This window comes from Callithrix jacchus, chromosome 1, assembly GCF_049354715.1.
Source record: "Callithrix jacchus isolate 240 chromosome 1, calJac240_pri, whole genome shotgun sequence".
NCBI lineage: Eukaryota > Metazoa > Chordata > Mammalia > Primates > Cebidae > Callithrix > Callithrix jacchus.
This window is the reverse complement of record NC_133502.1, coordinates 44,780,116-44,796,028: the sequence shown is the minus strand read 5'-3', so window position 1 is coordinate 44,796,028 and position 15,913 is coordinate 44,780,116.

Sequence of the window (15,913 nt, the reverse complement as noted above, 5' to 3'; positions counted from 1 at the left end):
TAGATAGATAGATAGATAGATAGATGATAGATAGATAGATAGATAGAGATAGATAGAGACAGAGAGAGAGAGAGATTGATTTAAAAAACCTATTTCTTTTAGATGAGAGGATGACTTCTTTCTCACAAGCAAAGAAATAAGCTGCTGGCATTTTAGATCTATCATTGCTGGATTTGTATTCCAAGACGAGAGGGCATTCATAAGTCTGCCTAATTACTTCTACACTCTTGGGATAATAAGTACATGGAAGAAACATACATGCATCTATCGTGTAAAAAGGTAACATGCATAAGACTATTAATAGAATACTTACATGAGGAGATAATAGACACAGTGCACATTAAGGAGAATATACAATAAAATGTGAAGAGGTCATGACATAGAACACATTCAGGCCATTAGCACTTGTCCCTCTCTCTTGACATGGCATTTAAAGCCACAGTCCATTACACATATCCAAAAGCATTCCTGGTTTTGATGCAGTTCAATGAAATTGAAGAAATCTCTGTGAGATGTCTGGGATTTGATTGTACCCACCATACTGTGAAGATTAAGACACTGGACTTACCATCAAGGAAGATACACAACAGTCAATACTGCACAACTCAGGCCCCCAGAATTTCTCTTAATCTTCTGAATGTTGGTATCCTCACTTCTGCAGAAAATAATGGTATCCAAGCCCTAGAGATAAATTTGAGTCCAGGGAAGCCCTAGTTGAACTTATTTTGTGAGTTCTTTATCTGTAGTGGCAGCTTTCAGGTCGCCTAGTTTCCAAACTCAAAAGATGGAGAGTAGTTTGTTTTTTTATTTCATTGGAGTAGACATCCGCATGCAATGCTGTACATAAAAGCACTATTGTTCAGTCAAAGGTTACTTTTCCTAAAGCAATGGCAGTAAGGTTACCAACATGCACACATTTAGTCAAGGTTTCTCTCCGACTCTTAGATAAGACACAAGAGAAGAAACATAACCAGTGAACAAACATAGTTTAAAATGTTCAGTATAAATACAGGCAAAATAAAGGGTAATCAGAGATGTAGTAGGTTTTTTGTTACTGCTTTCTAAATGGTGCTGCATACAGATGGTGAACATACAGAAATGACTATTTTCTAGCATCCTGCCATGGGTACCGTGAGTTGGTAAAAGCCATTTCATAGCAGATAGCAAGACATATCAAACATACCATATCAAAGTACTCATAGTTTTGGCCAGATAATTGCATTTCAGAAAATATGCCTTAAGAAATTTACCTGAAATATGAATGCTTTATGGGAAGAATGTTCCATTTCTTTTGATAAAAAATAAAAACATGTTTATATCTATTAATGGGGGATTATTGTATCATTTGTGCATTGTTCACGAGAGAAAAATGTTATGCAATCTTAAAAAGTGATAGTAACAGAAAATATGTATATATATAATGTTTATGATATGTAAAATAAAAAAACAAATGTTGTGTTGAAGTTTGATCCCCAATGTTGGAGGTGGGGCCTAATGGGAGGGGTTTAAGTCATGGAGCAGATCCCTGATGAATAGATTAATGTCCTGGAGTGAGGCCTGAGAAGTGAGTTCTTGCTCTATTAGTTTCTGAGAAAGCTAGTTATTAAGACAAACAAACAAACAAGAGACCCTGGTACCTCCCCTTCTCTCTCTCTTGCCATGAGAACTTGACACATGCCACCTTCTTTTTGCCATCTGCCATAAGCAAAAGCAGCCTGAAGCCCTGCCCTGCTGAGAAACAGATGCTGGTGCCATGTTTCTTGAATAGCCTGTAAAACCATGCACCAAATAAACGTCTTTATACCCAAATCACGTGTTTCTTTATAGCAACACAAAATGTATTAAAACACTATATGAACTGAATACTAACCTCTGTATTCTACCATATTAAAAAATACATATTCCATATAGTGTACAATTTTAAATGAAAATGACTAAATAATAAGGCTTCTGGAGTGGAAATATAAGGACGTCTTTATGACACTGTTACTGTCAAAGTTTTTTTAAAAAGTACTATTATTAAAAAAATGTAAATTAACATACATTCAACTTATTAAATTTTACTCACTCAAGTGCCACATTAAGAGAATAAAAATGTAAAACTATACAACTGGACCAGATATTTATAATTCATATATCTAGCAAATGACTAGTATCTACTTGGAATATTAAAGTCTCAGTAATTAAGAAAAAAAAATGATTAAAGACTCAGTAATTAAGAAAATAAAATGATTAAAAAAACAAACATCTAAAAACCTTATAAAAATCTCATCAGCACTGCTCAGCAGGAATATACAAATTAAAGCAAAATGAAATATTACCATGTACCTACCAGAATGACTAAAAGTTTGAAAGTTAAAATTAATTTTTGATAATCACATAAAGCAACAGCAACTGTCACATAATCTGGATGGGAATACACATTGACCTAATTTTTGGGAGAAAATATTTGGCAATATCTATTAAAACATTTCATGTTCTATGATACAGAAAATTCCTAGTAGAAATTCTAGTCATCACCAGAAGATTATATATGAGAATGTTCTCAGCAGCACTTCTTATAACAGCCCAAACTGGAAATAATCCACAATTCCGTCAACACTAGAATGCATATGTATATATCTATAGCTAAAACTGGAAATAATCCACGATTCTATCAACACTAGAATGAATATGTGTGTGAATACACACCACATCATATATATCTGATATATAGGAATATATGAAATAACTGATATATATTTTATGTAAAGACATATATAACATGTATATAGCTATTATATGTATATAATAATATCTAGATAGTATATGGTGCTATATAGATATATTGATATATATATAGATATTGATATATGGTCAATTAATACAGCAATGAGAATAAAGAAGATATTGCTAAATGCAAAAAATACATGAATGTCAAAAATATCATCCTAATGGAAAAAAGCCATACATATAAAAGCCTTAAAAATATGTCTATGGTGATAATGTCATTTTAGTAGTTAGCTTTGGGGTGTAGTGAGTAGATAGAATAATATGTCTCTGAGAATGTCAAAAATATTTTATATTAGGATATACAATATCCATATATATATATATATATATATATATATATTTTAATAACCATCTGTCTGCTGGTTAAAGAGATTTGTTTAATTTGTGAAAACTTTGTCTATTTATTATTTATGTGTATTTTTCTATAAACAAAAGGTATTTTTTTCTACAGAAGTTTGATATTTTCTCAAAAAGAGGTATTTTAATAAAAAACATTCTTTCAAAATATTTTCTTTACAATTTAAAAAATTATAGAAATCCAGGTTGGGCCTTTTTTTTTTGTATATAGTTCAGGTCATGAATGATACTATTAAAAGTATCCTAAGATAAGTGAACCCAACCCCACTGAAAAATAGGGGGAAAATAAGGCACTGAGACATTAAGTGATTGATACATAGTAAAGCAGAGAAAAAGAATCTAAGAACCGAAATTCAAAACCGAATCTCATTTTTTATGAGCTTATTCCACTTCATCGGACATGTATTCCTTCAACAAAATTTTTGTGTAGATGTTAAGTGTTCATGTCACAAAATAATAATACAAATAATAATTTTTATTATAAGTAAAGAAGATGAGTGGAAACTTTTGCAGATTACAGTATGTTTATGACATACGTTGTGATGATGATTTCACAGGTGTACCCCACCTCCAAATTCATCATATTATATACATTAAATATGTACATAGTCATGTCAATCCTACCTCAATAAATCCGTTAAAACCCAAATTTTTGTTACATACCTATGATGTAATAGACTGCTACATGTTGGGGATACAGCATCTACAAAACTGAGAAGTAGAATTCCTTGCTCTTAAGAAGCTTACATTCTAATTTACATGTTACAGTATATTTCATAATTGAGTCTAAAAATTTAGTATAATCTAACAGTGTAACTGATCATTAGTTGCCCTTCAAAATCAATTTCTTCCTCTTCTTCAGTAATGAAACTCTCTATTTTTTAGCTGGGCTATGAACACCCAAAATAACATTTACATGTCTTGACCTTCCTAATATCTAGATGTAGAAATACGAGTAAGTACTATCTAATGGGATTTGACAGCAAGTACAGTGTCCACTTTTGGGAGAGTTTCCCTTATTCTATTCCCTTTTCTCTCCTCTTTTCTGGAATCTGGGGTAAGATTATGATGGTGAGAGCTGTATCATTTCATATAAATCTGTAATATGTGAATGGTGGAGAACAAGATACAAAGAAACATTCTCTGATACAGTGGTCCAAAAACATTAGGCCTGGACAACATATCACTTGTCCTATTTTACTTACATTAAAGTGAAATCAAATTCTTTTGGGTGAACCTCTATTACTTTGAATTTTTAGACACTGACAGCTAAAAATCTTCTAACACAAGAATTTAGTGAACTATTTTGTCATTTTCTATTGAATATATCTCTAAGTGTATTCAGGAATCAGCTGGGTACTTAAAGTCTTATTTTCTATTCCTTAACTCAAAGGCACTTAGAGCTACTATTTATCCCATAAGCAAAATGTATTTGTGTCAGTGGATGCAAAGTTTAGTGTAGGAAAATGAGAGACAAGAACACGTATCTCACATATCTTACTCCTAACAAAGGATGGGTATTGCTTCTTTGTCCATATTTATTTATATATCAATGCCAGGTCTAGTAAAACTGAGTCAATTAAAAAAGAAAAAAGTTTAGTTTTCCTTCATTCATCCTGATTATTTCTCTTCTCAATCCTAATGTTGGTAAATATAATCTGATTGTACCCAAAGTATTTCACATCAGAAGCTATTCTCTAATTAACATACAAAAATATAATCATTTTACGATGTTCATGTAAACAATGTAAAGCTTTGTTTTCAACATAAAAAGAGAAACACATAAAAATAGAAGTGACTATTTAGCATTGTAAAATGTCATCTCGATGTTTTACTCTGAGTTTTAAAATTGAACAGTAAAGGAAGAAGATAAGACAGAAATAAAGGAGGGAACTAGCTCACATTTACTTTGAACCAATTTTAGACTTAAGAAAAGACTATTTCATTCTAGGATAAGAAACCTAGATTTGTAATTAACTCTAGTATGTTTCCTGTCACTACTGAGAAATTTGCCTTGGCTGCCTGTCCACAAACTGGTTGTATTTTTATCCCAAAGAAGTAATTTGTAAAGATGCTTCAAGATTTCCTTTTCCAGAATGCCATGGTCAGTGATTAACTGCACAATCCCTCACTATAAAGCCTTTATTTGTGTATTTTAATTATAATAAATAACTAGATCCAATAGGCAATGTGTGAATACTCAGCAAGGTAGCTTGTTTTCTGATTATAAGAGAAAATTTATAATGCTTATACATATAGCAAAACCCTATTTCCTTTCAAAGAAAATTCAAGACTACAACAAAAAGGCAAACTTGTAGCATATGAAAGCTGATAGTAAGAAAATGAAACTTTATGACCAACCATAGTTTGGTCGGGTAGGAGACAGTTACCATCATCACGGAGATCAATTTCTGCCATAGAAACTTCTTCTTCTGGTTGGAATTCAGAAACCATGACACCAAGATAAGCAAATAGGATAGAGACTAAAACCTAGTGTTTCCAGAGCTACTGGAAATGTGAACTGGAAGAAGAGATGCAATTTTAAACTCAATTTCCTCATCTGTGAGATGATAGAGTATGAAAATTCATTGTGTGGATTTTCATATATTCACACACACAATGGATTTTAATCTAAATAATAAAAATCATGAAATCTTGATCTTGTTTTTTTGTTCAACATATTGATGCTTAGTTATTTAAATAATGCACAAATGATATAAGTCCAATTAAAAATGGTGAGTATACATGTTCTATGTTTTCCTCCAACAAAAAAGGATTCAGAGAAACAACTACATCTTCAAAGAAGCAATGCAATAACATTGACCTTTTCTGTTCTCTAAGCAACAGAAAGGAACAGAAAAGAAAAAATAGAAACAGGCCCATCTTTACCAAAACAAGTAAATAAGGTGGTTGTGGTCGCTCATGCCTGTAATCCCAGAATTTTGAGAGGCCAAGGTGGGCAGATCACTGGAGCCCAGGAGTTTGAAACCAGCCTGGGCAACATGATCTTTACCAAACATACATATATATATATATATATATATATATATATATATACATATATATATATATATATATAACTCCATATATGGGAGGCTGAGATGGGATGATAACCAGATCCCTGCAGTTCCAGGCTGCACTGAGCCTCTATCCAGCTAACTGCCCTCCAGCCAGGATGGCAGAGTAAGATACAGTCTGAAAAGAAAAGCAAACAGGAAATAGCTCAATTCCCAGGCAACAAAGCTGTGGTGTATGTTTTTGTATAACAGTACAGTAAAATGTAGACTAAAATGAAAAGGAAAAATAAATAAAAGAACCCTAAAGGCATATATATGTTTCTTCAGACTTTGTTCATAAAGTGCCCCCCCACCAATTTGGCTCCTAAATAGAGGTATAAGAATGTGATTATTATTCTCACTCATAGGCAGGTGATGAAAAATGAGAACACATGGACACAGGGAGGAGAGTACTAAACACTGGGGTCTATTTGGGGGAAAGGGGAGGGCCAGCCGGTGGGGGGAGCTGGGGAGGGATAGCCTGGGGAGAAATGCCAAATGTGGGTGAAGGGGAGAAAGGAAGCAAAACACACTGCCATGTGTGTACCTATGCAACTGTCTTGCATGTTCTGCACATGTACCCCAAAACCTAAAATGCAATAAAAAATTAAAAAAAAAAAAGAATGTGATTAGGTTTTGAAGGAGGGAAATATTACTGAGATAGACTTGGTTCTACTCCATTAAATTTCAAAAAGAGGTCAAACGGAAGGGGACAGCACGTTTAAGTAGCATTGGCAGAGAGCTTATTGGGTAGAGTGATTTTCATAAGGTGGATAACTCATTGAGATGGCGAAGAACTTACGACATAATTGCTTTGGTTCTAAAGGCATAGGAAATCAAAGATCTTTAAACCGTCTTGATGAGCAGCGTGGTTACTTGAACTCTTTTATGGGTGAGCTATTAGTTTTCATAAAAAAAAAACAGATACAGTATTGTCTTTCTCAGAAAGCATTTTCGGTAGCAAGAAGCTAAGTTATTTGTTTCTTGGTCTTTTTTTTTTTAACACAGTGTCAGAAAATTTTGCTTAATTTCCATTATCAGTGCTAACAGTATTTTGCTATTTTGGATAAGTTGATATTTTTTTTTCTAAACTGCAGCTTATAGACATTCCCAGAAGTATATAGGGTGAAGCAATGAAATAAGGGAATTCCAAGATTTCATCATAGATAGACTATAAATAGAAGATTTTTCTGTGAGCCACAGACCCACAGATGTCAACAATCAAGGGGAGAAATGCTATAGTGCAAAGGATTCAGTGAAGGGGATCTCTGTAAAAGCAACACCAAGTATAAATAACAGCCTGCCTCACTTACTCTTAATAGTATATAAATAATATTTACACGCAAAATTAAGAAAGAATAAAAAAATGCATACAAGCTCTGTTTGAAGACACAGAAAAAGATCAATAAAATAAATCAAGGAAATAAAAAAAAAATAATAAACTGACATGAATTCTTAAAGGAAATAAGAGGGATCCCAAGATGGCCAAATGAGAGGCAGCTCCAGAAAGCAGATCCCAGAGAGAGAGACGCAGAAACTGAGTGGCCTCCACAATTCCAAACGAGGTACCCGGTTCATTTTGTGGGTCTGGTTGGACAGTGGGTATAAACCAAATAGGGCAAGTAGAGGCAAGGCAGGGCACTGCCCCACCCAGGAGTGCATGCAGCCTACCAGAGGATGAGGGATCGCCTCCTCTGGAACTTCAGTTCGGATAGTGCTCCACCCAAGCCCTCTACAGCCCACAGAACAGGAGATCTTCAGCCTCAGGGAGCTGCCTGAACAGGGCAGAACAGCAACTTGGCCACCTGGGGCTGTCAGCAGGTGAAAGCCAGAAAGCCTACTGCAGGGATGACCCTCCCCCCAGAGGGAAGGGGAATTGAAAACAGGGAAACAGCCTATACAGCAGACGAGTCCCCCCGACTCCCCTCGACAAAGCCCAGCAGACTGAAAAAAACTCTCACGCCAGAGTTTAGCACCTAGAGAGCGACCAAGAACGATCCAGCTCGGGCGGGGAGGGGCAGCCACCATTGCAGAAGCCAGCCTAACTTTCCTGAGTAAATAAGAGGCAGCAACTCCACTGAACCTGTGGCAGCCCAGCAGTGCCTCTGCAGGCAGGCAAAGGAAAGGCCGCCTCCCCAAGCAGCTACCTGAGATCAAAACCATATATTCAATGAGATGGCGGGGGGAGCGGGGGGAGTGCAAAAACCAGAACACCTCTCCCCAACCACGAGATCACAACTCCTCACCAGCAAGGGAACAAAGCTGGATGGAGAGTCAATTTGAGGAATTGACAGAAGCAGGCTTCAGAAGATGGGTAATAAACTTATCTGAGAAAATAGTTTCTATAGAATCTAAGGAATTTGTCAGATGTTTTTGAAGAAATCAAGGAAGAAATACAAGATGTCAAAGATGAAATCATTAGATATCCAAGTAAAATGACTACATGAGCACAATTCACAAAAACAATGAAAGCATAAAAGTCATATTAGAATTAACAGAAAAATCCAATAAACATGAATTAATAGTGTGGAGAAAAAAATCAAGCATTAAATACAGAAAGATGACAGGTGTGTAAGGTAACATGAGACTGATATATTAATAATGAATATTTCTTAGAAAGTGAACAACACATAGAATATATTTTAAAATATCAAAGATATAGATTTTGGTATACAATAATGTACTGGAGATTGAAAGAGAATATTGTGATCTAAAAAATGATTCATAGTTTTAAAAACATTTGAAAAGACAGAAGAAAGTCATGAATGGGGTGGGGGGATAGAGATTAGTCTCAGACTTTTCATTGCAATTCTTTATAACAATGCATATTGGCAAAATGTCAAAAATTTGGAAATGAATGTATGGTAAATAATTTCATATCAATAAAGTTGTCCTTTAGTTATAAACATAGAAAGCAAAGACATTAACACTTTCAAGATATTAAAAAATAGAGTACTCCTTAATTTCTATTGAAATTAAGTAGAAACTTTATTACTGAATAAGAAAATTCAGCAAACCAAAAAATAACTTAAAAGACTTAGAAATGGGAAAGGTTTGGGAAAAGAAAACTGATTGTGAATAATGTGCTTAATTGTAAAACTAAGACTATTCACCTTGTGGAATTATAAAATATAAATAACATAAACATTATAAAGATAATTATGCAATATAAACGGTATCTATAGATTACACACATAATACAATACATACAAAATGCATATAATATATACTTATCTTACCTATTTAAAATTATGATGCAGGAAAGGGATGTTGGAGAAAGTATAATGATGCTAACTTATTTTGACCGTTTTTTATAGAAACTTACTAATATGTGTCTACCTTTTAAAAATATAGGCAAAAAGTATAATTTAAAATCTCTGTATTTAATAACTTTATTTTGTAAGGATATGTTTGTTTAAAATATTTAAAAATTATTCTAGATTACTTTTTCTTTTTGAAACTTCAAATATAAGTAGCAGAAAAATCAAAAAATAAAAAGTATGGAGTTGATTAAAAAACAGCTTATATAACATTTTTTATATAAATGACCTAAATATAATGTTACACTACTATAATGTAATACATAAATGTACTAATATCTATACTATAAACTTCTATTTATATTATAAATATTCTATTTTAATACTATACACAAACTATATATGTTACTATATTTAATACTATACTATCATATAGGGTACTTCAAAAAGTACACGGAAAATGGAAGTACAAGATAAAAATAAGAAATACAAACTTTGTTTCTTGACCAAATTCAAGTCACTCTGTAAGGGATAATAGTAGCCCTTTAGTCCATCTCTAAAAAACTGAGATTCCCAGGAATTTAACCAAGTCAATGCTGTCTGTTTCATATTATCAACTAAAGAAAAATATGTGCCCTTTAAAGAAGTCTTAAGTTTAAGAAATAAAAAGAAGTTAGATATAGCCAAATTAAGTCTTCAAGGTGGATGCTTAATGATTTCTCTTAAAATTTGACAAATTTGCCCCTGTTTGATGAGAGGAATGAGCAAGAGCATTGCCATGGTAGAAAAGAACTCTACGGTGAAGATTTCCTGGAGTTTTTCTTGTAAAGTTTTGGCTTTCTCAAACATTCTCATAATAAGCAGATGTTATCATTCTTTGGCCTTCTAAAAAGTCACCAAGCAAGGTGCTTTGAGCATCTCCAAAGGCTGTTGCCATGATCCTTGCTCTTGACCAGACTGCTTTTGCTTGGCTAAATAACTTTCACCACTTGGTACCCATTGCTTTGCTTGTGCTTTGTGTTCAGGATGGTAAGACCAGGTTCCACCTCTTGTCAAAATCCTTTGAAGATATACTTCAGGAACTTGATCAGAGGTGTTTAAAATTTAAAATAAATAGTTTCTGCAGCTATCTGAAAGGTGTGGTTTTGGCTTGTATCCAATGGAATATCTGCTTTCCTTTAATATTTCACTAATATTTATGTAAGATGACCAAAATGAGATGTCTATGGTACTGGATATTGTTTGTGTTGCTGATTAATCATCAGTCTTCTTTAATTAGGGCATGGACAAGATTAACTTTTTCTTCCCAAAATAGATACATATGGTCTGCTGCTATCAGCTTTATCTTCAACATGGTCTCATTCCTACTTAAATCAAGTTATCCTGTAGACTGCTAATTTCTTCAGGTTATTGTTCCCACAACTTTTTGTAAAGCATAAATGAATTCACCATTATTCCACTCAAGCTTTACCATAAATTTGAAGTTGTTCTTGCTTAAATTTTAGCATACTTCCTGTTGTTCTGATAGGGGTTCTTTTCAAACTGATGTGTTATCTTTCTTAGTGCCTCAAACTAGACTCTGGTCAGACATGCTGTAACAAGTTACTGAGGGTTTATTTCGGTGCAAAAGAAAATTTTAAACTCATGTATAGTTTTTAATCATAATATGCATTTTTCTGTGAATGTTTTCAAAACAACCATGATAAATTTATATTTATGCTACACACATTTTGAAATTTCTCCCTTTTTTCTCTGTGACCAAATTAGAACATGGTGGTATTTTCATAGCCTCTATATAACATATAGATTACACATTTTGGGAGAATTTGTAAATGCACTCCTGTCCCCACACCCCCACAATATGACTACCTTTGTTTCTCATGATGCGTAGTAGACATTATCTTCTCCAAGAAACTTGTTTTGAACACTCGGGATGTATTAAGTTTGTATTTATTTGTTTTCATACAATTTTGTGTATATTTTATTAGATACTTTTCTGTCTTACAAATATGAAAGGGTATCAAAATTTACCTCCAAAGTCTTAATATCTAGAAAAGTGTCTGGGTTACATTAGAAATTTGAAAAAAGGGCTGTTTTGTTTCTTTGTTTAAATAGTTATTGTTCTAAAACAATTCATATTTATTATAAAATTAAAGCAATGGACAATCATTTCAAAATAATCTTGGTTAAAAGTGGTGCACATGATCATAGACATCTGCAGATATATTTCTATGGCCAGATTACAGAAGTTAAAAAGGCAGGCACCATGATTTCATACCACATGGGGTAGAGACCAGTCGCTATTAATCTAATAGTTGTTCTTCTTCCTGGTCACTTGGCAAAACTGCATATTCCAGCCTCACATGCAGTTACATATGGGCATGCAACTAAAATGTGTGTAGAAATAATGTGCATTATTTCTATTCAAAGCCTTTAGCAACATAATATAGTCCTTTCATGTTTTATTTACCCTTATTTCAGGAAATAGAAACTATAGTGCATACATTTTAAAATCCTTATGTAATTTCATATTAAATTATTTTTTAAAATATTTTTTTATTTTTGATTGAAAAATAACAATCGTATGTGTTTATGGAGTCCAATGTGATGTTTCCATATATGTATGAATGGTAGAATGAGCAAATCAGGCTAATGAGTATATCTATCTCCACGCATGATTATCATTCCATTGTTGTGAGAACATTAAAATCTATACTTTTAGCAATTTTGAAATATACAATACATTATTATTAACTATAGAGATGTCTGCTATCGCATATTACTTGCAGTCTTATTAATAATAACCAAAATGTGATTCTGAGAACATAACTGCTCAGAATCAACAAATGAATGGATTTTTAAGATGTATGCATACAAAATGGAATACTAGTCAGTCTTTCAAAAGAATGAAATTCTGTTATTTTTGACAGCCTGGATGAATCTAGAGGTCATTATTTTAAGTAAAATAAGTTTGGCACAGAAAATATTGCATGATCTCACTTATATATAGAATGTAAAAAAGTCAAACTTACATAAGTAGAGAGTAGAATAGTAGTTACCAGGGGATAGCAGGATGAGAAGAAAGAAATGTTGGTCAAAGGGTACAATATTTTGAGTAGAACGGAGGAATCAATTCTAGTGATCTCTTTTACAGCATGGTGACTATCGCCAATAATAAAATTTATATAATTTATCTTAAATATTTTAAAATTTGAGAATCTTTAGAAATCAAAATTTAGAAATATCTGCCATCTTGTTGTTGTAATTCATTAATTAACATTCTTCCATATGTTTTCTGTGACATATTCAGGCAGATAGATGTAACCCACCTATAATTTCCTCAGGTTGACAGTTTTCACTCAGGTATCAAGGTGGATATAAACATTGCTGATTAAGCTTTCACAATAAATGTAATCAAATCAAGCATAATATAACTTTGCAATTTTGTTACATAATTGATGGGATGGGAGAAGAGCAGGTGATGACTGAGAAGGGTGACATGACTCAGATCTTTTCATTTCACTCAAAATTTCTGATTGGACTTGTTTTATTCAAGTCTTTGTTCCTGAACCCCAGTCTCAGGGCCAGTATTCTTGTACTCTCATCATGCGGATTATATGATTTATTTCACAGGGAACCTGATACTACTATCAAAGTATTTTTTATCAGCAAAGCCAACATCTCTCCATAGAAAGTGATAAATTTTACATAGAGGAATGAATGATATACTAAGTCAAAGAGAGCTAAAAGATATTGTCTTATGGGTGTTGTATAGTCTTTTCCCCTTACAAAATAGTGAAAGTCATAGAATATTGTAAGAAAAGGATATTGTAAATCTTTTCTATGATTCACAGCATATCAAATTTTTGTGTATTTGAGAAGTCTAAAGAACAAACATTAATTTTCCAGAAAGACTGCTTAGCACACTTCTTTAACAAGCCTCTCTACCTCTTAAACAGATCCTATGAACATAGGATTTTTCTCTCATCTTAAATTGTTTTTTTAATATATTAACCAATCCCCCCAAAATTGCTTGGTGAAGTGATAATTTCTCTCAGTATCTCTATTTTACAGTTTTAAAAATAAACATACCTTAAATTTATCCAACTATTCACAATAAAACATAGAGGTTAAAAAAGGCTTAGGTAAGTTATACAGGTGCTTTTATATTATATGAAACTCTTTTTATGCTAATATCCCTGACTTACTTGATTGATGGTAATTGAAGGCTTTACTATCTTCTCATCTTTTACTTTTATTAATCAAATTGGCATGTTCTGATTAGTACAAGTTGCTAGGATACTCACGTATAGAAAAAGGGGTACAGATGTGCTGTTGGATTCCGTTTGCCAGTATTTTATTGAAGATTTTCGCATCAATGTTCATCATGAATATTGGCCTGAAATTTTCTTTTTTAGTTGTGTCTATGCCACATTTTGATAGCAGGGTGATGTTGGTCTCATAAAAAGAGTTAGAGAGGATTCCCTTTTTTGGTATTATTTGGAATCGTTTCAGAAGAAATGGTACAACCTCCTCTTTGTACCTCTGGTACAATTCAGCTGTGAACCCATCTGGCCATGGACTTTTTTTGTTTGGTAGGCTATTAATTGCTGCCTCAACTTCAGGCCTTGTTATTGGTCTATTCAGGGATTCAACTTCTTCCAGGTTTAATCTTGGGAAGTGTAAATGTCCAGGAATGTATCCATTTCTTCTAGATTTACAGGATTATGTGCATAGAGGTGTTTGTAGTAATCTCTGATAGTAGTTTGTATTTATGTGGAATTGGTGGTGATATCCACTTTATCATTTTTTATTTCATGTATTTGATTCTTCTCTCTTTTCTTTTTTATTAGTCTGGCTAGCAGTCTATCTATTTTGTTTATTAGTCTGGCTAGCAGTCTATCTATTTTGTTTATTAGTCTGGCTAGCAGTCTATCTACTTTGTTTATCTTTTCAAAGATCCAGCTCATAGAGTCATTAATTTTTGAAGAATTTTTTGTGTCTCTATCTCCTTCACTTCTGCTGTGATTTTAGTTATTTCTTGTGTTCTGCTAGTTTTTCAATTTTTTTTAAATCTTGCTCCTCTAGTTCTTTTAATTTTGATGTTAGGGTGTTGATGTCAGATTGTCCCTTATTTCTCTTAGCTTCATCCCAGAGATGTAATCCTGGTTCAACATACACAAATCTACAAACATAATCCATCACATAAACAGAACAAAAGATGAAAAACACGAGATTATTTCAATAGATGCAGAGAAGGCCTTCCACAAAATTCAGCAGCCCTTTATGCTAAAACCTCTCAATAAACTAGGTATCGATGGATCATATCTTAAAGCAATAAAAGCTATTTATGACAAACCCACAGCCAATATCATAATGAATGGGAAAAAACTGGAAGCATTCCCTTTGAAAACTGGCACAAGACAACGGTGCCCTCTCTGACCATTCCTATTCAACATAGTATTGGAAGTTCTAGCCAGAGCAATCAGGCAAGAAAAAAAAAATAAAAGGTATTCAACTAGGAAAAGAGAAAGTCAAATTGTCTCTATTTGCAGATGACATGATTGTATATTTAAAAGACCCCATCATCTCAGCCCAAAATCTCCTTAAGATGATAAGCAACTTCAGCAAAGTTTCAGGATATAAAATCAAACACAAAAATGTTTACAAAAATCACAAACATTCCTAAACATCAATAACAGACAAACAGAGAGCCAAATCATGAGTGAACTCTCATTTACAATTGCTACAAAGAGAATTAGATACCTAAGAACACAGCTTACAAAGGACATGAAGGACCTCTTAAAGGAGAACTACAAACTACTGCTCAAGGCAATAAGAGAGAACACAAACATATGGAAAAACATTCCATGCTCGTGGTTAGGAAGAATCAATATTGTGAAGATGGCCTTACCCAAAGTAATTTATAGATTCAATGCTATCCCCATCAAGCTACCATTGACCTTCTTCAGAGAACTAGAAAAAAAAAACCAAAAAACCTTAAACTTCATATGGAACCAAAAAAGAGCCACATAGCAAAAACAATCCTAAGCAAAAAGAACAAAGCTGGAGGCATCACTCTACCTGACTTCAAACTATACTATAAGGCTACAGTAATCAAAACAGCATGGCATTGGTATCAAAACAGCATGGCATTGGTACCAAAACAGAGATATAGACCAATGGAACAGAACAGAGGTCTTGAAAGTAACACCACACACCTACAATCATCTGATCTTTGACAAACGTGACAAAAGCAAGCAATGGGGAAAGGATTCCTTGTTTAATAAATGGTGTTGGGAAAACTGGCTAGCCACATGCAGAAAGCTGAAATTGGACACCTTCCTTACACCTTATACAAAAATTAACTCCAGATGGATTAAAGATTTAAACATAAGACCTAACACCATAAAAACTCTAGAAGAAAACCCAGGCAATACTATTTAGGACATAGGAATAGGCCAGGAC